Source organism: Festucalex cinctus, chromosome 9 (genome assembly GCF_051991245.1).
Source record: "Festucalex cinctus isolate MCC-2025b chromosome 9, RoL_Fcin_1.0, whole genome shotgun sequence".
In the NCBI taxonomy this organism is placed as follows: Eukaryota; Metazoa; Chordata; class Actinopteri; order Syngnathiformes; family Syngnathidae; genus Festucalex; species Festucalex cinctus.
In genome coordinates this window covers 14,829,357-14,849,569 of record NC_135419.1, presented here as the reverse complement: position 1 = coordinate 14,849,569, position 20,213 = coordinate 14,829,357, and positions in this window count along the sequence as shown.

Below are 20,213 nucleotides of genomic sequence, written 5' to 3'. Positions count from 1 at the left end.
TCTGTTTCATGAATGAAACTTTTTTTTTGTAATAACTACCATCGCTTTAAGCTTCCACTTCAGGTCAGAAACTGCATCAAAGCCTTCATACAAAAACTCTAGCAAACAAAAACCTAAAAAACGTATAAATACGTCTTTGGGAGTGAATGAGTTAATATATGTATTTATATATTTCACTTCTGGTTTCACGTTTTATGACTTTTTTGCAAAGTTCAGGTGATCTTTTTTACACGAACAAATCTCTTGTCAGTGCTGTTATCCTGTGCAAAGATGCGTGTCTTTGTCATTATTGTTATTTTTAGCCCTAATTAATTTCCAAACAGCCACGTTGGTGCAAATTGAAGGTGTTTACTGCAAACAGTATCAATTTTGCTGTTGACTTATTTGCATAAGTTATTAAATGAGAAAATTGAGTTGGGTGGTTCTTTTGACCTTGGGTTCTTTAAAATGAACTTTAAAGCGCAGACAGTTTATAAAGTATGAAAATGAGCAGCCACTTTTCAAACATCAAGAAAACACAAAGTAAATTGCAGGCCACAAGTATTTATGTTTTAATAAGTAACATACATGTTGCTTGAAATTAGTGCTGTCAAACGATTAAATGTTTTAATCAGATTAATCACATCTTAAAATTTTGATTAATAGCGATTAATCGCTTATTTAAAAAGGCTTTTTTATCGACATTTTTTGCTCGCCAAATTTAAAATGCACCTCTTATGTGTTAATTTTTTCGGCATTTAATGTTAAGAGGACGTCTCATCCTCTTTTTCTAATCAGTTACATTACTTGCATAATTTAAAGTGGGGAAAAAAAGATCCATATAATTTGACATGAACAAATATTCTGAATGTCACATGCAAACATTTATTAAATGCTTCACTTTAATGCATGTTATGTTTATTGTTCAGACACAACCTGTGCTACCTTTAACGTAGCCATCCGCTGTCAAGCTAAAGGATCGTTTGCAGTCACAATTAATAGTGCGATTAATCTGCGTTAGAACATGATTAATGCGATAATTTTTTGTGATTAATTAATTAGTTAACGCTTTAACTTTGACAGCACTACTTGAAATACAATACTAATTTCCAAGTTTCAAATTGCGTCTATGTTAATTACTTGAATATGAAGCAATGTGTACAGATTAGCATACAAGCTAACCAAAAATCATCGCATGAACATTTGAAAATAAGTGACAAAGGCTATTTTTCAATTGTGATTCATTTATGATAATTGTAAATGTGACAGACCCCCGACATTTAATCTACATATACACTTATTTTTTTCATTATCTAAACAATTTGTTAGAGCTTAAAGAAGCAAATTGAAAGGAAATTGCAGTCACGGATGACATAACAGAAGCTCTCGCTGCTGTCACCCCAGACTACAACTCCAGTTTGAAATGTTTTGTTCCACTTTTTGTCTACTTTACTTACTAAATTTACAAAGGTGAAACCTTAGAACTATTTCAACTTCAGTCTTACTGACGCTTTCTTAGCCTGACAGTCTGCAAATCGAGTCTCTTCTGTGGCAGCCCCCTCGGGAGGCCCACCTAAAATTCAGAAAATCTCTTCAGTCTGTTCTTATACTCGTCCCTGTTAGTTTAAAATAAAAGCCTGATTCACCCTATCGAGAAGAATATGTCTCTGAAATCTGATTTTCAAGTCTGTTTTGACATTTATGTCATCATTAACTATACATCCAAATTAAGATGATAAATATTGCACCAAATGCGCAGTTGGTCTGTCACATTTTTTTCTCTGCTGCACTGATGACGTATTTGAAGTGTAAGTTGCCATCGTGACAAGTGGCACTGCCGCTGTCAAACTGTTACTTCACAAACGTTTGCAGGCTGAGGCTTTGATACTCGTCGACATTTTTTGTTTGACGCGTATAACGCATCTCAGAACGTCTCTGGTAACATGAAAGGAAATTTTCTGGTAGCCAATCAAAATAATGCAAGTCCACAATTCATTTTCACAGAAAATATTTTATTAAACTATAAATCTTGTTTTATTGTATATTAACATAAAGAGAATATATCCAGTCATGTAGAAATTTATTATGTTTCTTGGATGTCCTTGTTTACCTTACGTGACTGTCAGACTGACAATATGACTTCTGACTTCAATATGTGAATTTGTTGAATATTTTTTTTATGAATACAAAATGGATTTCAGATCATTAAGAAGATAAAAGGGGTAATAAAAATTATGAATGCAAGACAATACTACGTGGTACAGTATTTACGTTTAATGGAATTATGAAGCAGTATATATATATATATATATATATATATATATATATATATGATGTTCAGAAAAATCAATTCGGCAATATATCGCGATATTACAGCGCGCAGTTCTTGTATTGATTCAATATGCGGCCAAATCGATATTTACACATCAATTTAAAAAAAAAAAAAAATCTTACTTATGGTTAGGGTTCACACTATAAGCATGAAATAATGTTATATTAATGGAACATTAAGCCTTAATATTTTTTATTTTAATGCTGTTCAAACATGAAACAGATTGCAACCTGGTTGTTAAATACAGTGTTGAAATTTCATTTCATTTTTCATTTTGTTCATTTATTTCAGGCAATAATCAACATCAACAATACATTGATTTCAGTTAAATACATTATCATACAAATCTTACAGTGTACATGTACAAGTTTACTGATTAGTATTTTTCAAATTTGAGTACAAAAAAAAAAAATCACAATAACTGACTGACAGATTCATATCGGGATTAATCTTGATCAAATCGAATCGTGACTTGTGAATCGTGATATGGCTCACGAAGTGCATAATCATTTATAACATAACACTGCACAACTGGACACATTATATATCTACCGTCAGTGTATCGATAATTTATTGCAACAGAGAGCGCAACAATATATTGTGATATCGATTTTTCTCCCACCCCTAATATATATATAAAATGTCTCCCCTGAAGCAAAAGGTGTCGGCGCTCTGATTACACAAGACTACGCGTGTGAGAGTGTGTTCATGTGCTATCCAATGTCTTCCTGCGAAGCCGGGATGAGTGCATCAATAAACATGTTACAACACGGACACAAACATTTGATGAGGGAATTTGAGCCTGTGAGAGGGACAATGCGTGTCGTGTCAGGTTGCAGCGTACTTGAGCTCAAGCTGTTTGTGGGTGTGCGTACGTGTCCTTCACTGCGGTACATGTGCAAATGTTGTCTACAATCACCAGTGTCAACATACAATACAATAGAAATGTGTTTCGAGTACAACTGATTGTTTTTGAGAACTGTTGCCCAAGATTATTTGTACTCTGACATATGGTGATTTTTTTTTTTATATATACAATTATATTATAATGATAGCTATTTTAGCTAATCTGTGCTAACAACGCAGCTATGCTTACCTTTTGGTTTTGACGTAACGCAGCTTCGACCTCCATTTTTGCTCAAAAACTTCAGGCCGCTGTCATTGGCTGAAGAACTCATTGTGAGGTAGATGACTAAAGATTTAATTTCACTTGATGGTGGGGAGGCAGTCAAGCTTCATGTATGACAGAAAAGTCTTTGACTGAGCGATGTGGTGACGCCAAAGTCACCCGTAGCTGTTAAAATCCACTAATGAGCAGCAAGCAGATGGCGCGATACAATTTGCCTCACAAAAATCTTTCCTTACGACACTTTTTGTTTTAATGAACCCTTACCTGAAGACACATTTTTGATAGTACAATTGTTATTTTTTACTCTTTTTTTTTTTTTTTTTTTTTTTACAGCAAGTGTTTTTGTTCCTTTTTGTAAGTTATTAGACTATTCCGTGCTTTTTTGTGACTTGTTTAGTTTTGTGAAACAACCTCATTAGCCACAGTATGTATCGTTCCTTTATTTGGAACCCTGTGAAACAAACCTGAGTTTTAAATCAGCTATGTGAACAGACAGGAGAATCAAAATGAAAAATACGACCTTAATTGGAAGACATACATATGCCTGCGGGTGTCCACTGCGTGTTTCTCGCAGAGATGATCGTGGATTAACTGTTTTGTCACCCGTGTGACGGGATACTGGAAGTAATAAAAGATGATATGCTGCTGAAAAGAACACCTGTCACATTGCATCTGCAGGTTAGCAAACAATGTTGAGTTTAGAAATGACATAGATGGCCATTAATCTTTGAGATGATATTACAAAAACATTCAATTTCACAGTGGCAAAATAAATCCATCCATCCATTTTCTTGACGGCTAATTCCTCACAAGGGTCGTGGGGGGTGCTGGAGCCTATCTCAGCTGGCCATGAGCAGTAGGCAGGGTACACCCTGGACCATTTGCCAGCCAATCGCAGGGCACACACACTCACAAGCGCACCTGCCATGCATGTCTTTGGAATGTGGGAGGAGACCGGAGTACCCGGAGAAGACCAACGTTGGCACGGGTAGAACATGTAAACTCTGCCTAGGAAGGCCGGAGCCTGGACTCGAACACTAGTCCTGCGAAATAAATCTGTTATTATTATTATTATTATTATTTTTATTATTATTATTATTATTGTTATTGTTATTATTATTAGTAGTTGTAGTAAAATTATTTTGCTGACAGTGACATGATGGCTAGAAACAGACAAAAAGATGTTGGAATAAGCATAAAAAAAAAAGTTAATTCAATGAGGAAGTGTGCATTTCAATGCTAATTCATGCTCATACGTTCCTGTGTTTAGTAAGAAAATATGATTGTTTATGCTCTTATATGTTAGTTTTTGGCTGATGTCTGCACTTGTTATTAGGGGTGTGATGATATATCTATTGCGATAAATCGTGATACTTTGTCTCCCGATAGATTATCGATAAGCCTACAGAAGTATCGCGATAGTTGTCATTAATATACATTGTTCATTACTTATTGAGCAATTACTTGGAGGGCCACTAGGGGGAGCACTTCATAAGAGTGGCGAGGAAATGGGCAAAGACGACTCATGAGCTAAGTTTTATTATCATTATTATTATTTATTATTTTTATATTTATATATATTAGATTATATATTTATATTAGGAATGTTATTATTATTATTATTATTATTATTATTATTATTATTTTATGATTATTTTTAGCATATATTATTGTGGATTTATTACCTGACCACTATATCGATAATCGTGGTATCGTCATATGGTGAGATAATTGTTATCGTGAGCCTTGTATTGCATGTCGTATCGTATTGTGAGGTTCCCACCCCTACTTGTGATCAGTATTCGATAGCTAACTGGTAGTGTGCGTGGCTGTTAGTAACTTTGCTAATATGAGTAATGTAGACTGAAAATACAGCAAGTTTTCATACAAAACAACCTGTAAACATTTCTATCTGGAAGTTTATTTGCATTAGGAGTGTAATTTTGTGTTTAATGATAGAAGCACTTAGATAGTTGCTCTAAATGTAATTGTTTTCTTTCCTTTATTTCTCCCGATACTGTAAATCTACATATGCAAGATAGGTCATGATATGAGTTCATTATATGGGCGAATTCAACTGAAGACTCACATTCTCATTTACCGGAGACCACTGTGGTAGTTAATCAAATCCCAATAACTAATAACTAGGTTGAATCCTCAACATCATCATCATCATCATCCTTATCAGTACAAATGTGAGTATGTACAGTATAATGGTTTCTTGCTACAGTCAAAACGCAGATGAACACATCAATCCTGACCGTATCCGCGTCTCACTCCTCGCTCAGCAGTTTCACAAGCCTGCACAGGATAAAAGAGTCGAGATAATAGACGAATGGCTGGATTGATCTTAAAGCATGCGTCGAAAATGCCACTTAGGTTTCCACTCCATTGAAAATAAAAATGTCATTATTCCATCTCAGCTTCCCCAAGCATTTCATACTTGAATGGTACTCCACTGATGGGTTCATGTTGCTATGGTGACCAAATTGGAGGAATGACATTGAGGGCTCTAATTTCGTAGACGGCGCACATGCGCTCAGGCATAAAAAATGTCGCATTTTGATTTCCGTGCAGGTGCATGCCTCATTTAGTTTAAAGGGAATGAAAGGAGCTTCCATTGGCTGGGGAGCGAGTTGGTATGTTCACTCCCACAACGGTGCAAATGAAGGTTTCTTCTCTGTGGGGTGTCAAATGTAGAAGATATTTATTTCACTTTACAGGGACTTTCCGGTTGAATGAATAGTTCTGAACAGGTCTACTCACACCAATTTCTTATGAGCTAAAAGAAACTACTCCAATCTCTCCCCCCACATCCTCCTACTAGTCAAAGTACCGTTAAGGAACCACAACTGTACTAGAGGCCATTTATGGCTCATAGAACTTGAGTAATAGAATGTAATTAACGTTCCCTCTGTGTAGCTCTTCGCCCAGTTGACAGAGTCAGTGTAGCAATGCGAGGGAGCAGCCCCAGACACCCTTGAGACAACTTGTCATCGACTTGTGTCTCTGATCTTATTCATTCTGTCACCGCCCACAGCTTGTGATCAGAGATTAGAGTGGAAATGTGGAATGACTCACAAAATACATTTCAGCAGTTTTACTTTAATTTGACTGTCCTCCACATCGTTTGAAAATTCAGTCACGACACTAAGTTGGCGAAGAGGTTAACTTTACATGTCAAATATTTCCAGTGTGTTTTTGCTTAACTAATTCCTCCAAACGAGTGACAAACATGGTTAAACGGGTAATGCTGTATGTATGAAAACCTTGCAAATAAAGGGGAAAAAAAGTCAATCTCCTCCAATTACATGAACATAATGTAAAAATTACTGTATTAAAATAGCAGCACTGCATACGCTTACCTACCCTCCCTCCATTTGTCCATATGACACCCAAAGGAAGCCATTAACCACACATGGTGAGATAATATTGCACACAGCATGAAGGGGATAATATTATAACATTCTGGGCAGCTGTAATTGCCAACACATTTTTGAACTATATAAGACGGAAGCGATGATTGCAAAATAATATTTGCTCTCTACGGTAACTAGAGCCAAACATATGTTGAAAATATTAAACCAAAGACCGTGATGTTTCCCACAGGACATAGCCACAACCTAAAAAAACAAAAAACAAAACTGAAAAACCGTTTATACTATAGCTGCTCAATTCAGACATTGTTCTGTCTTTGCAAATGTAAATTATATTTAGTAACAATTCTCTGAATTCACTTTAAAGGTTGGAATGTGATTTTTTTTTTAAAACCTAATTCATTCTTATAATTCATTATTTTGAGAGATTTTAATTAATTTTAGCTAATAAAGAGATTTCATTTCCATTTATTTACTGTAAATTTCAAATATTGGTATGCCCCATTGAAGCTCCAATTTTGCTTTTGGGGCATTATCGAAATGGAAATTTGGGGCAAAAAAAGTGAACACCAAAACATTTAACAGGCATCAATCCGTGTTCATGCCAGAAGGAATGTCACAGTGCATGAGAAACTGTTTTTACAATATTGCATGTATTTTAGGCTAAATATTAAATGTCTTTTCATTGGGATGGAAAAAGCACCAAGATAAATGACCCAGTTTGGCTGATCAAAAATAAAACATTATTTTATTTATTCAACATATGTGACCCTGGTCATCTTGTGCATGATATTAGTGTTCTTGCTTGTCATAAAAAAAAAAACAAAAAAATTAATAAAATAAAAAAAAACTGGTGCATCTGGATTGCCATTGCAAGTCTCGTTTAGTGTGTCTAGCAAATTGGCAGACTGCTCTGCGCTGTGCTGAGCATTCTGGAGGACCAAGGGCATTTTCTTTTACACACCAACGGCGCACCTGACAGAAAGTAGACTCGACTTTCCACCAGTTCGGATCTGGTCTAAGTTGCGGCGCATGTGGTGTAAAGCAATTTTGGTGAATTTGACCAATTTAAAGAGAATGACAGGAGTCTCCTCCATCGGTCAGGAAGCAAGTCGAGCTGTGTTCACTCCCACGACGACGTATTTATAATTGCGCTTGTCTACGAAAATACCAAAAGAACGAAAACTCCATGCATGCACACAGTTAGACTGCACTATGCACTAGAGTTGCACTGCACATGGAAACACACATTATAGCTTTAAATTTGACCTTTATTTCAAGGTCCTGTTTCTTCACGCTGATGAACATAAGAGGCCTCAGAACGAAAGGTCCTGCTTTGCAGTCGAAAATGGGAGAGAAAGGACTGCCCGCCATAGAGAAAGCAACATCCCCACATCATCAGACTGCTAATAAAAGCCAGTCCTGACCTACAGAGGGCCAATCGAAAGCATTTGTGCCAGTAGCATCATGATGTCGCTTGATAACACCGCCCCGGTTTACAGTCATCCGAACTGCAGAGCCTCATGTACTCCCTGACCGCCATACTGAATATTGCAGGGTGAAGCCCAGCACATCCGCAGGGACAAAAAGAAGAAGAAAAAAAAATGTGGCTCATGTTCTTTTCAGGTGGAATACATTATACAAGCAATACATTACAGGATAGAGAGCATCTCATAGCATAGCTTTTCCTGAACCTCTGCCAGATTGGAAAATCACATCATACCACATAACCGTCTACATGATACGCCAATCACAAACAGTAATTGTAGCAGGCCTACAATTACGTCTAAAGAAAACACTATTCCTCAACATTTTTTTTTTAATCAATTCCAGACAACAGCTTGGAAATTGTGCATGTTTTTCTTTAATTCCTTATGTAACTATTCGGTTGTAGTTTGCCATCACAAAATGCAGTACAGGTGTTGTATGATATATGTAGTAACATTTTGTCGCTGTGATGTGAACACTTACGTCCTTTTTTTCTTTCTTTCTTTTTTTTTTTTTTTTTATGTTTTTGGGATTGCTGTATTCAGTTTCTAACATTACTCTGCAAGCTGAATTCTCGGGGTATTTGTGAGTTCACAAACTCTGGAGAATACATCTTTGACCGAGCCCGTTGATTTCCACCGACCCGAACCACCAATCACAGAGCGACATTGTGTTTGGGGGCGGGATATGCAGCTGTGACGAAACCAGGAAGACAGCACCGACGTCGTTTTCTGGTTTAATGTTTAACAGCAAGAGGCTGGTAACGATGCTCGTGCACCCCCCTTTGATATCATTTTCCTCTGTGGCCATGATTGGTCAAAATAAACATGCACAGTGCCGCATCGTCCAATCAGCTCGAACTATTGTACAGTATGTCCCGCCTTTCCCGAGCAAATCACTGTGAAGCAGTCCCAGATTGATATTGTGAAGAACTCCCTTGAGTGAATCACAATATCAATCTGACTATGCCAGGTTATTCAGTTTCATTCCAAAAATGTAAATAAAATAAAATAAAATAAAAAAAAACAAGAAATACATAAATAAAATGGACATAAGTGTTTTTCACATCTCTGTGCCGATTTGCCATAATTGTTGTATAAGTGCAACAAAACAGTGACGTGAAACTGTTAGCACAGACATTTTACATTTAAAAAAAAAATGGTTTTTTATTGTTTGTATACAAAAAAAATGGGTATCTGTAGTGTTTACCTACCCATCAAGTAAAAATTAGACAATAAGTCAATTTGAAAAGGTTTGTGTGAGCGATTTGTTCTGCACTTCCAATTTTACATAACTACCCTCACACTGATTTTGTCCACCGATGACATCACCATCTTGAATGGGAAAAGATTCAGATTCAGTTTTAAGCCAGTCCACTTTCTGTCACACTTAATCTTTCTATGCATATTGTACTGCTCTTTCTGTGTGCACACCTTAGAGCGTCACAGTGTGGCAGTAATATTAGTCATTCTTCGCAAAGGCGAAAGAACCTTGAAGAAGTCGAGTATGAAAATATAAATAATTCATCGTTACAGTTTCAACTACAGTCCTGGAATTGTTATTTTTAATGTGGTCAGTAGATAATGAATAAAATAGTGAAAGGATGAGCCCGTTTGTTCAGTCTTGCATGATTCCCTTTGGAAATTGACGTGATGATTTAAAACCTGTTCAAATGACATACCAGCGTAAAAAAAAAAAGTGACGTGAACTAACCAGGGACATGAAATTCCCCTGAGGAAAAGAATAAGTGATTATCATATGTAATATCCTGCCTGGATGCGTGACCACTGCAGCCATACCAGCATTAGTTCTGTTGCGCTTACGTGGATCAGGTACCAGAAGCCTCCAGCATCACAGGACCTTCAATTCCATGAATTATTTTTTTTCCCCGCCACAAAAATCAATTTTTAACAGTCTCTAACATATTACGTGTTATTTATTACGGAAACACATTTGTTTAATTTATGGATCAACTCAATTATTGCTCAAGTTCCTAACTTTCATTAAGAGGACCATATCACGACTTTGACTGATTTGCTAGAGCACGTACTTCATGGTCGGAGGGGGAAAAAAAACATCTCAAAAACTTTTTAATATTTCACACACGCGGCACAGAATGGTCCCCTGTCTTGACCCTGGAAGTCTTTACGTATTCTACAGTATAAATTTGTAATTTACTGATTAAATATACAGACAGAAAGCCAATTAATATCACCAAAATATGGCAAAGTCATCTGGAATGCTCTGTTTTGTTTTGTTTTTTACCAAGAATGTATTGTCATAACGAATTTTCAATGGGGCATTCACCTCCAATGCCGCTCAAACTTTTTTTTTTTTTTTTTTTTTTTTAATCTGCTTGATACATGCATATTTCCCCTTAGATTACCATTATTGTAGCTGATCATTCAGCTTTCCCGTGTATACTGTGTACCCCTTCATATATTGCTTCTCTGGCTCTTTTTGCTTGAGATATCTCCTGAGGAAATTGGCTGCACAAATTGAATTGAAGCATTTGCCCTGATGTTTGGAAGATAACAGGTCATGTTCTGTACAATCTTCCATTATTTTTTTTAATAAATACAGTTTGCATGATGTTGCATATTTTCAGCAAGAGAAAGTGAGGTGCTGAATGACAAACAGTTGAGTGAGTGAGAGAGATGGACAGAGCAGTGTCAATGTTTTGATGGTTGAACTTTCTGCCACCTCAAATAAGCATAAATGATTTGCCACGTTGGCTGACATTGAAGGGGATCTTGGACAAAAAGCTACTGTGAGTGCAGAAGATGAACAGACGGGTAAAAAAAAAAAAAAAAAAAAAAAAAAAAAAGAATGAGGTGAACAAAAAAAAAGGCAGAAAGTCAGAGAAGTGTTGAAGGCAGCGGCAAGGAAGATAAATTGTTGATGCAAATGAAAGCAATTTGATGCGCTGTATTCATCTAATAACAAATTATGAATAGGTGTCAGTCTAGAGGGCATTTGAAGGTATGTTCGACATAATTGTCTCTTTCTCTCGGGCCTAATGAAGCAGCGATCGCTCGGCAATAGCTAAATGACTTGAGCATTTATGACATTGCCAACATTGTCATTTTTGAATTGTTTTAAGACACCAAACACTTTGCTCAGCTCAAAAACCGTGACTCATAATCTCGTTTGAGTGTCAAGCTTTGATCCTCAATAGTGCAATGCGATCACTGTGCCGTTTTTTCGCTTCGGTTCCTTTCAATGCAGCAACCAGTCAAACATCCTTGATTCATATTTGAACATTTGGAGGCCTGGAAGATTTACAGATTTGCTTCTTGGGAAGAACAATGACCAAATTTGACGCCGGGATGTTTTGCGTGTAGACATACCGTAGATATGAAAGTAACGTTAGATGTTCATGCAGTATGCGGCCGGGCCCTGTAAAACGCTGGACTTAGAGAGGTTGTCATTATATCATAGCTTTCATTTTATTTATTTATTTAATTTTGCTGACATCTCCAAAAGTCTGGTTGAGGACAATAAATTAGAAATGAATTAACATGGCATGTGGACCACCCATATTACTATGGTAACACTATGTAAAGTTCTGATGAGAACTTTCACCAGTTCTTTTATCTTGAATGGTCGCTATACTAACCTGTAAATTGAATATTCTCAGTCGAACTGTTTATTGGATGTCAGAAAGATCAAGTACAGCTGTGGAACCTTTTCTGTTCAATGCGGAAGAAGGTCTAACCTATTCAAAATGGTCTCTACTCTTATACTGTCTTGGCCGCCAAGCCACACATGAGTACATGGGCTTGATAGGCTGAAAATGTGTGACCTAATGGTCTTAACTGGTTTTAACTGGATACGTGTGCCAGAGTGCAGATAGGAAGGCGCCAAGCCAGGACAGGTCACAGCGACACAACGACCAAGCACAAGTCACCTATCTAATCATTAAGAGGCCTACTCTAACAACTAGAATGTTTATTTGTCTGGCAATCACATAAAAACATTGCTTGTTTGGCTACAACATAATGCAATACATTTTATACTTACACAGTTTGTGCTGATGTGCTGAAATTCCAGACTGTAAAAACACGTGTTGCTGGGCGGTAGACTTGTGTTTCGCATCTGTAAGCAGAACATGTTTGCTTATACAGAGTGGACAGTTTGTGGCCTCCAGACTGTTAACTTGAAAGCCATGTTTTGGTTGGTTTTCTCTCACAGGAATAACCTGCCTTCCACAGACAGATGCTACATTTTATTTCATTGCTGTAGTACGTAGTGAAGTATTGCAGTTGTAAATCACCACAACTGGATAGACTAGCTTTCCGGCTTCATTAGTTAGAACGTTATATATTTTTTTATTGCCAGTTTATACTGGAGTTATAAATCCAGCTCAGTGATGCTGGATAAAATACAACCAAGGGTAGATGGACGTTACTGACTTTTTTTTCTTTTTAATGAATCCTCATTTTAGAGATCATGTAAACGTGCCACATCACCCATGAAAGTGTGTCGTGTGCGTTCATATGAAACCCACGTACTTCTTTCAAGGATTCTCAAACTATGGTGTACACACCTCTTGTGTTTGGAGGTCATGGCCTCCTTTGCTGAAAGTCTGAACAATAAAGATTGGACGAAGTGTTTCTTTTGTGTTTTTAGTCTTCAACTATAATTGATCGTATTTATCTAAGTGTTTTGTTATTTCATAGACCTGAATTGTACTTCAGATTTTTTTTTCCCATTTACCAGGGTAGTGACTGTCATGACTAGGGTCATGCAAGGGTTATGTTTTGGTCATGACCGTGAGGTCAAGTGTCTGTTTTGAACTGATGTTACTAGCATCTAGTATCAACTGGTAAGACACTATGTGATGTCAAGAATCTTTAATCTCTTTATCTGGTCAACAGCCAATCAGATAATTCCATGTCAGTCCTGTTTCCCACATATCTCGCCACAGCCAATCAGATCGATTCACTGTCTATATAAGAGTGACTGAGAAGTGTGTGTTTTTGTCGGATTATTACCTCTGTTCCTCTGTGCACCTCCACAGCCCAAGTTAGCTTAGCGTCTCGCGATTCTCGTTTCTCGTCTAGTCAAGTTTGTTTTACTTCTCTCGATGTTTTGCTAATAAAGAGTTATAATCTTATTTGTGTCTGCATTTTTGGGATCCAACTCCAGAACATAACAGTAAAACTTCTTCCTCATTCCAAATGGTGAAGTCCAATCTATTCCCACTCCTCATCTACTTACTGTACATTTCCTGAAACTCAGAATATTGCAGAGAGCTCGACGCCTCTAAAGAACGCATCCTGCTGGTGGACATAATCAGCATCACTCTGATCGTTCATCATTTTTCTCTTATTCCGTTTCATCTCTTTTGGATCCAAGTCCTTCCCTGCTGTCCATCAACTCAATTTTACTTTGTTTCTTTTCCAATGTTATGCCCCACGGAGGGTGCTGAAAGGGGTGCCTTTGAAAACCCTTATTCCCAGAGTGCAATTTCTTTCCCTGTAAAGGAAATAAATAAGTAAATATGTCAGATCAACTGTTGTTTGGGGGAATGGTTGGAACTAATGGTGTGCAAAAGATAAAGGATGCAGCAATGAAAAACCAAAAGAACAATGTGATTGATAGTCACAAAGGCATTGAGAGAAAGAGGCTGCAACACATGTTCATGCGTAGAAAAAGAGATAAAAATTCCCATGGTTCCAAACCATCTGGTTGTTGTGGCAAATGTACTTAGTTATTTTCCCTGCAGAGATCGCGTGAGTTGTTTTCCTTCCATCACACCATTACGCCTTCCACTCCTTTCAGTCTGAATTATTGTGGTATAACACATCATTAATATTCCAAGTGAAATTCTCACCAGGTGTGAGTTTGATGTGCAATACACCTCGATCAAAGAAGAGCAGCTTCTGTAAGTCCAGTTAACTGTAGGAATCATTAAAAAAAAAAAAAAAAAAAAAGAAGTCGGCTGACATTTCATCAGAATCAGAAACATAATCTTCACAAAGAGAGCTTGCTAAAATTTATTTGGCAAACTTAAAGCCAATCCTACTCATAGGTAAAAATATTCTGACAGAAAATAATAAACAAGACGACTGTATTGGAATAATCAGTTGCAAGAGAACCCAGCAGGCCTGCGGAAGATGAAGCGAAGGTCTACATGAAGAAAACTCACAGACAAGTTTGAACGAAGGGTGTAGAAACCAAAGTACTGCGTACAACATAACAAATTATACACAAAAGGACAAATGCTTTACGTGTCCCGTTACTTTCAACTTTCATTTTCTCTGGTGGGAGGATGTTTGTGTTGTACTGTTGTCGCTACATGTATGACACACTTGAAAGATCTGGTGACGGTACAAATAACAGCAAACCACACATATAGCATGCTATTAATAGCTAAGCTCCTTTAAGTCACTTTGAAACTGGAGAGCATCCTGTTGTACAGTAGTGACAGCTTTGAGGGCTTTGGTTGCCTCCCTCTGTTTAATATCCCAAGGTGATGAGCAGCTCCATTAAACATTGTCAGAGCGTGATGTATTTCAAATCAGCTTGCGGTTGACAGAGGGGCTAAAAATTGTGGCATGTCTCGCCTGCAATGGTATCAACTCCGGCTTGTGTTAATTTCCTTTCAGTGTCTTCAAAGTTGAGTAAACAACTTAATCGTTGGCGCGGTCATGCTCATATTTTAGGATCTGAGGATTCGTATGCTTCAATTCAGCCTTGGCCTAGCTACACTGATGTATATGTATAAAAACCGGAGGCAATAATTTGGTATGGTACAAGCGGATTCAGTATACTTACTGGTGTGCTCGGATGCCTCCTGTGTGGGCTCACAAATGTATGCTTTTTCGACACATTAGCATAAACGGCTAGCCTTTAATTCGTGGTTAAATAAAAGAACAATGAACATACTGTTTGTTGAGTTAGGGGGTGACCAAACCTTTCTGTTTAACCGAAACAGTCTCGGTTTTGAGCATTGTATCGCAAGTCCCAGCAGATTTCACTTTGTCCCACTTTTACGCAGTCCTTGTTCTGAGTTTTGTTTTTTCTATTGTTTTTTTTAAGTAGCGCTGTCAAAGTTAAACCGTTAACTAATCACACTATTAATTTTGACCCCAAATGATCCTTTAGCTGACAGCGGATGGTTATGCTAAAGATAGCACAGGTTGTGTTTGAGCAATAAACATAACTACATGCATTAACGTAAATAATAATTATGCAAGTAATGAACTGATTAGAAAAAGAAGAGGATGAGCGTGTGTAGTGGGTGAAAAATGTTGAAGACGTCCTCATAACATTAAATGTCAAAAGAATTAACACAACAGGTATGCTTCTAATTGGCGGGCCAAAAAATATTGATAAAAACCCTTTTTAATCAAGCGATTTATCGTGATTAATCAAAATTCTAAGATGTGATTAATCTGATTAATAAATGTAATCATTTGACAGCTCTATTTTTAGTCAACAAGACAACTGAAAAGGAAAAAGCAGGCACGTTTTCATCATAGCGCGAGAACTACTTCCTGCTTTCGTGTCTAAGAATCATGGGAAATGTAGTCCTACTCGCCGAATGCTGCGGATGCTGGTCAGACCCAACACAAGCAGAGCTTTTCTGCCGGCATGTTTGATTGCGATTGCGGAGCTGAGCAAAAAAAAAAAAAGTTGGATAATGGTGAGTGCATTGACGTATATACAACTAGTTCCTGGTGAGAATTTATTTTATATTTAATTTTCAAAAACAAGTTGCCATATTGCTATAGATGCATGAGTTCAATCGTAATCAGCTCTTCTTACTACAGTCTTACTATAGTTCATCAGTGGAATTTTTTGGTAAGCAGTGGAGAAAAAAAAAATTACGCTTTTTTTTTTTTTTTTTTTCCCCAGTTATTTTATAATTGCACACAACCAAGTCTGTTCTGACCATTTCTCTTTGACTCTGGGTCTGGATGTGTTTACGTTACATCCACCGCAGGAACACGCACAATATCTACAACTACAGTTCAGTTAGTTTGAGAGTAGAATTTGCAAGAGTGTTGACATGCAAAGCCATCACACAATGTTATAAAACAAGCATTCCTCCGTGGATGACACAATGTCAGTGTTATTTAGGTACTGCTGTCTTGAGAACTCGGCAGCGCGATAAAACTGACAGCGCCTTCATAATTGCTTTGATAAACATGACAGTGTTTTTTTCTTGAGAAAAAAAAAAAAAAAGTAATCACTTCACACTATCAATCAACAGTTTTTAATTTCCATAATCACAGGACTCCAGGAGCTTGGCAAGCAGCCGTTAGTGTTGAGTATGCGCTCTGCCAGTGAGCGTTCGGCAGAAAAGATTAATTTTGGTCATTCCCAACCTTTTTTGTCTGTTCCCTGCCCATTTTCGGAGTTTAATGAGAATTATGCTTTGTGGACTAAAGATTCAAGCTCATTAATGTACATCATTTTCACAGATACCAGAACAACCTCTTAAACGCAAAATGATGTTAGATGAGCATGTCATGCGGCTATGAGCGGGAAGATGTATTATGACTCATTTGTCTCAAGCTAAGTCAGCCATTTTAGCAGTTCTCTTTTGGCACAAGAAGTGTATCTTTTTGGAGGAGATCACAAGTGACCTTAAAATGACGGGGAAAGTTGTTGTATAGTTAATACACTAGACCAGGGGTGTCCAAACTTTTTCATTTGAGGGCCACATACAGGAAATCAGAAGGACGCAAGGGCCACATAAAGTTATGAAATTGTGTTTAGTCCTAAAAATTGTACAAATAATTTATTTGTGCTTTTGCATATTTAGAAAAATGCTACAGTATATTTAAAAAACAATTTATTTGTAATATGGCAGTAGGGTTATTGTAGTTTTGCAATTTTTCATTTTAGTTTTTATTTTGTTTTGAGTTTTTTTTTTTTTTTTTTTTTTAGTTAGTTTTAATTGGTTTACAGGGTGGTTCTGTTAGGGTTTTTTTTTTATTAGTTGTAGTTCTTTAATAAATGCTTAGTTTTAGTTGAGTTGAGTTAGCTTCAGTATTAGTTGTATTTTTTTGTATGTGTAGTATTGTGCACAATATTTAAAAATTACCATGGGCGCGACGTCATTATCCGGTTTATATCAAAATAAATCTACTAAAAATCACATTTAAAATCATTCCCAAAGGCTCATGCATTAAATTAATTACCAAAGACAAAAACGAAGGACATTTTTTGCTATAATTATAGTTAGTATTTTATTATTTTATTATTATTTTAGATAGTTTTGTAAACATAAAATGTAGTTTCAGTTAGTTTTTGTTTTTTTAAAAGCATCTTCGTTTTTATTTTATTTTGTTAACGAAATTGTTTTTTTAATTTAATTTTTTTCGTTAGTTTTAGTTAACTAAACTAACCTTTAATAGCACCTGTGTTTTTTGGCACCCTCCCTTCTTACTTTTACCATCCCCAAACGTTTTTGTTTTTATTTTATTTGAACTGAGTCAAATGCCATTTTTAGCATATGTCGCGGGCCACTAAAAAATGGACGGCGGGCCGCAAATGGCCCCCGGGCCGTAGTTTGGACTCCCCTGCACTAGACTAAAGGAAGCAGACAATATTTAACAAGCATGATAGGCTAATTTAATTAAGAGTACACTTTAATGTAGCACACCACTATCTCAGATTTTACACTGTTGTAGATTTCAGTCATTGCACAAACTGATGGGGATTCCTTTCCATTACATAATAAACCAGCAAAACAAAATGGTGTAACCACAACAGATTAAGACAGTAGATTACCTGCGCTAGCAATTTGTTGTCCTCTTCATTCTGTTTCGATCACAATAATTGGTTGCAATCTCACGTAGATGCCACTTAAACGCTGGCAGGTTTTAACTGCAGTGTGCCCCCCTCCAAAGTTCTCCAACCACTGAAATTGCTGTAATGAACATGACTCATCTGTAGACCCGTCCTCAGTTGTTTTCGTGAGCTACTGAGACTGACTTTGTTTAATCTCTTGTTCATTTCAGTCAAAAGATTGTTTATAATGGCCATTTGGGGGCTCAACAATAAGTACATAAATATAAAACCGTGGGCTCTGCACAACACGCCTCAAATCTGTTTTCATTGGTTGAATACTAACAAAATAGTGCACCAAAACAACTTTTCAAAGTAAAAGCAAAAAACGTAATCATTCAACTTGACAGTGATCTTCACGCTGCCAGTCTGTAAGACATATGTGGTGGCTAATCTATTTAACATCACATTGTCATTATCATTGGGATTTCTCTTCTAATGTTTCATAATTTTGCCGTAATGACCAAAGGGTGATTGTTTGTAGGCTATGTTTACACAGCATGAGAAAGTAGTGGTGCATGGCTGCTGACAAGCAAAGGGGAAGCAAGACATTGTTAGCCATCGGGTGAAATAGGTTACGACCTCCTGTCAAAAGGTGGCAGGTTGTAGTCCAGGGTGTGAGGTGTTAGTTACAATTATATCTGGATGCTCCAGGGTTACAGAGGCTACGCTTGTCGAACAGTGAAATGCCACATCTGCACTGGTTTTTCAGTGTCCCATAATACAAGATATATCACTGGCAGGTTGTAGGTGGAGGGCATTCAAAATAATCAAATAAGTTATTGTAACGGCATCACTGTTCAACAAAGAGGATATATTGAGTCATTTCATTTTTTGGTTTTGATTTTCAAATTGAAAATGGACACAAATGATGTGGTTTAAATGTATTATATTAATGAATAACTCGTTTTGAAATTAACTCATTTGCTCCCAATAACGTATAAATACGTTTTTTTTAATGTTCTAAGTGTCCCAAAGACGTATTTATACGTTTTTTTGTTGTTGTGTTTGTTTGTTTGTTTGTTTATGCTAGAGCATACAGAAGGCTTTGATGCAGAAATGGTAGTTATTATATAAACGGCCAGCAGGTGGCAACAGAGCAAAGGAGATCAACCAGGGCCATCAAGAAAAAAAGCTCAATTACTTACAATTTTAAATAGATTTGTGAAAACTGCTGAAACTTAGCTCTCTTCTAATGCTAATTGCTGCAAAACGGAAACAGAAACTTTTTTTTCCTGATGAAAGAAGAGACTTTAATCTTTCTTTTGATAGGTTCCATGCTTTTATAGCAATAGAACACAATATTCTGTGGGCCTTGCAAAATCAGTCAAAATCCAGTAAAACAGCCGGGAGCGAACGGGACTGCTTCTGTGAAAATGGCTGGGAGTGAATGAGTTAAAGGCCAGCAAAAACGGCTCGCTGAAATATTACATTTGGTTTTAAGTAGGGATTGGGTACAAAAAATCCTCCAATATTTCACTGTTTGTTTGTTTTTTATTTTATTTGTATTTATTTTTTTTTTATTTTTTTTTTTAAAGAGCTCAGAATTGTTCATTCGGTAGTCTTACCGATTCAACGTCTTGTCATCATTGCTCTTTTTTTTTTTTTTTTTTTTTTTTTTTGTGTGTATGTGTGCGTGCGTTTGCGTGCGTGCGTTTGCGTGCGTGCGTTTGCGTGCGTGCGTTTGCGTGTGTGCGTTTGCGTGCGTGCGCGTGCGTGCGTGTGCGTGCGTGCAAATACGTATAAATTTATACTCATTCATTCACCTAAAACCTTATAAATATCCCATTACCCTTCGCCTTAACCAGGTACTTCAGAATCTTGCCAGAGTCGTGAGGTTTAAATGGTCAGGAGACCAGAGAAAAGGTCAGAAAAAAAAAAGAAATAAAGAGAAAAGAAAGGTAAATCAAAGTGAAATCCAGCACCGACCAAACACTTCCTGCCTTCCCCATGATTACAAAATCAAAGTCTTACGCCAACCCCGGAAGCCTCTAAATTCCAGCAAATTTAGCGAGATCTCAAGAGCCCAGAGGAAAAACTAAAGAGAGGAAGGAGGGAAGGATCGATAAGGCAGAGTGAGATCCATAGAAGCCAGTACATC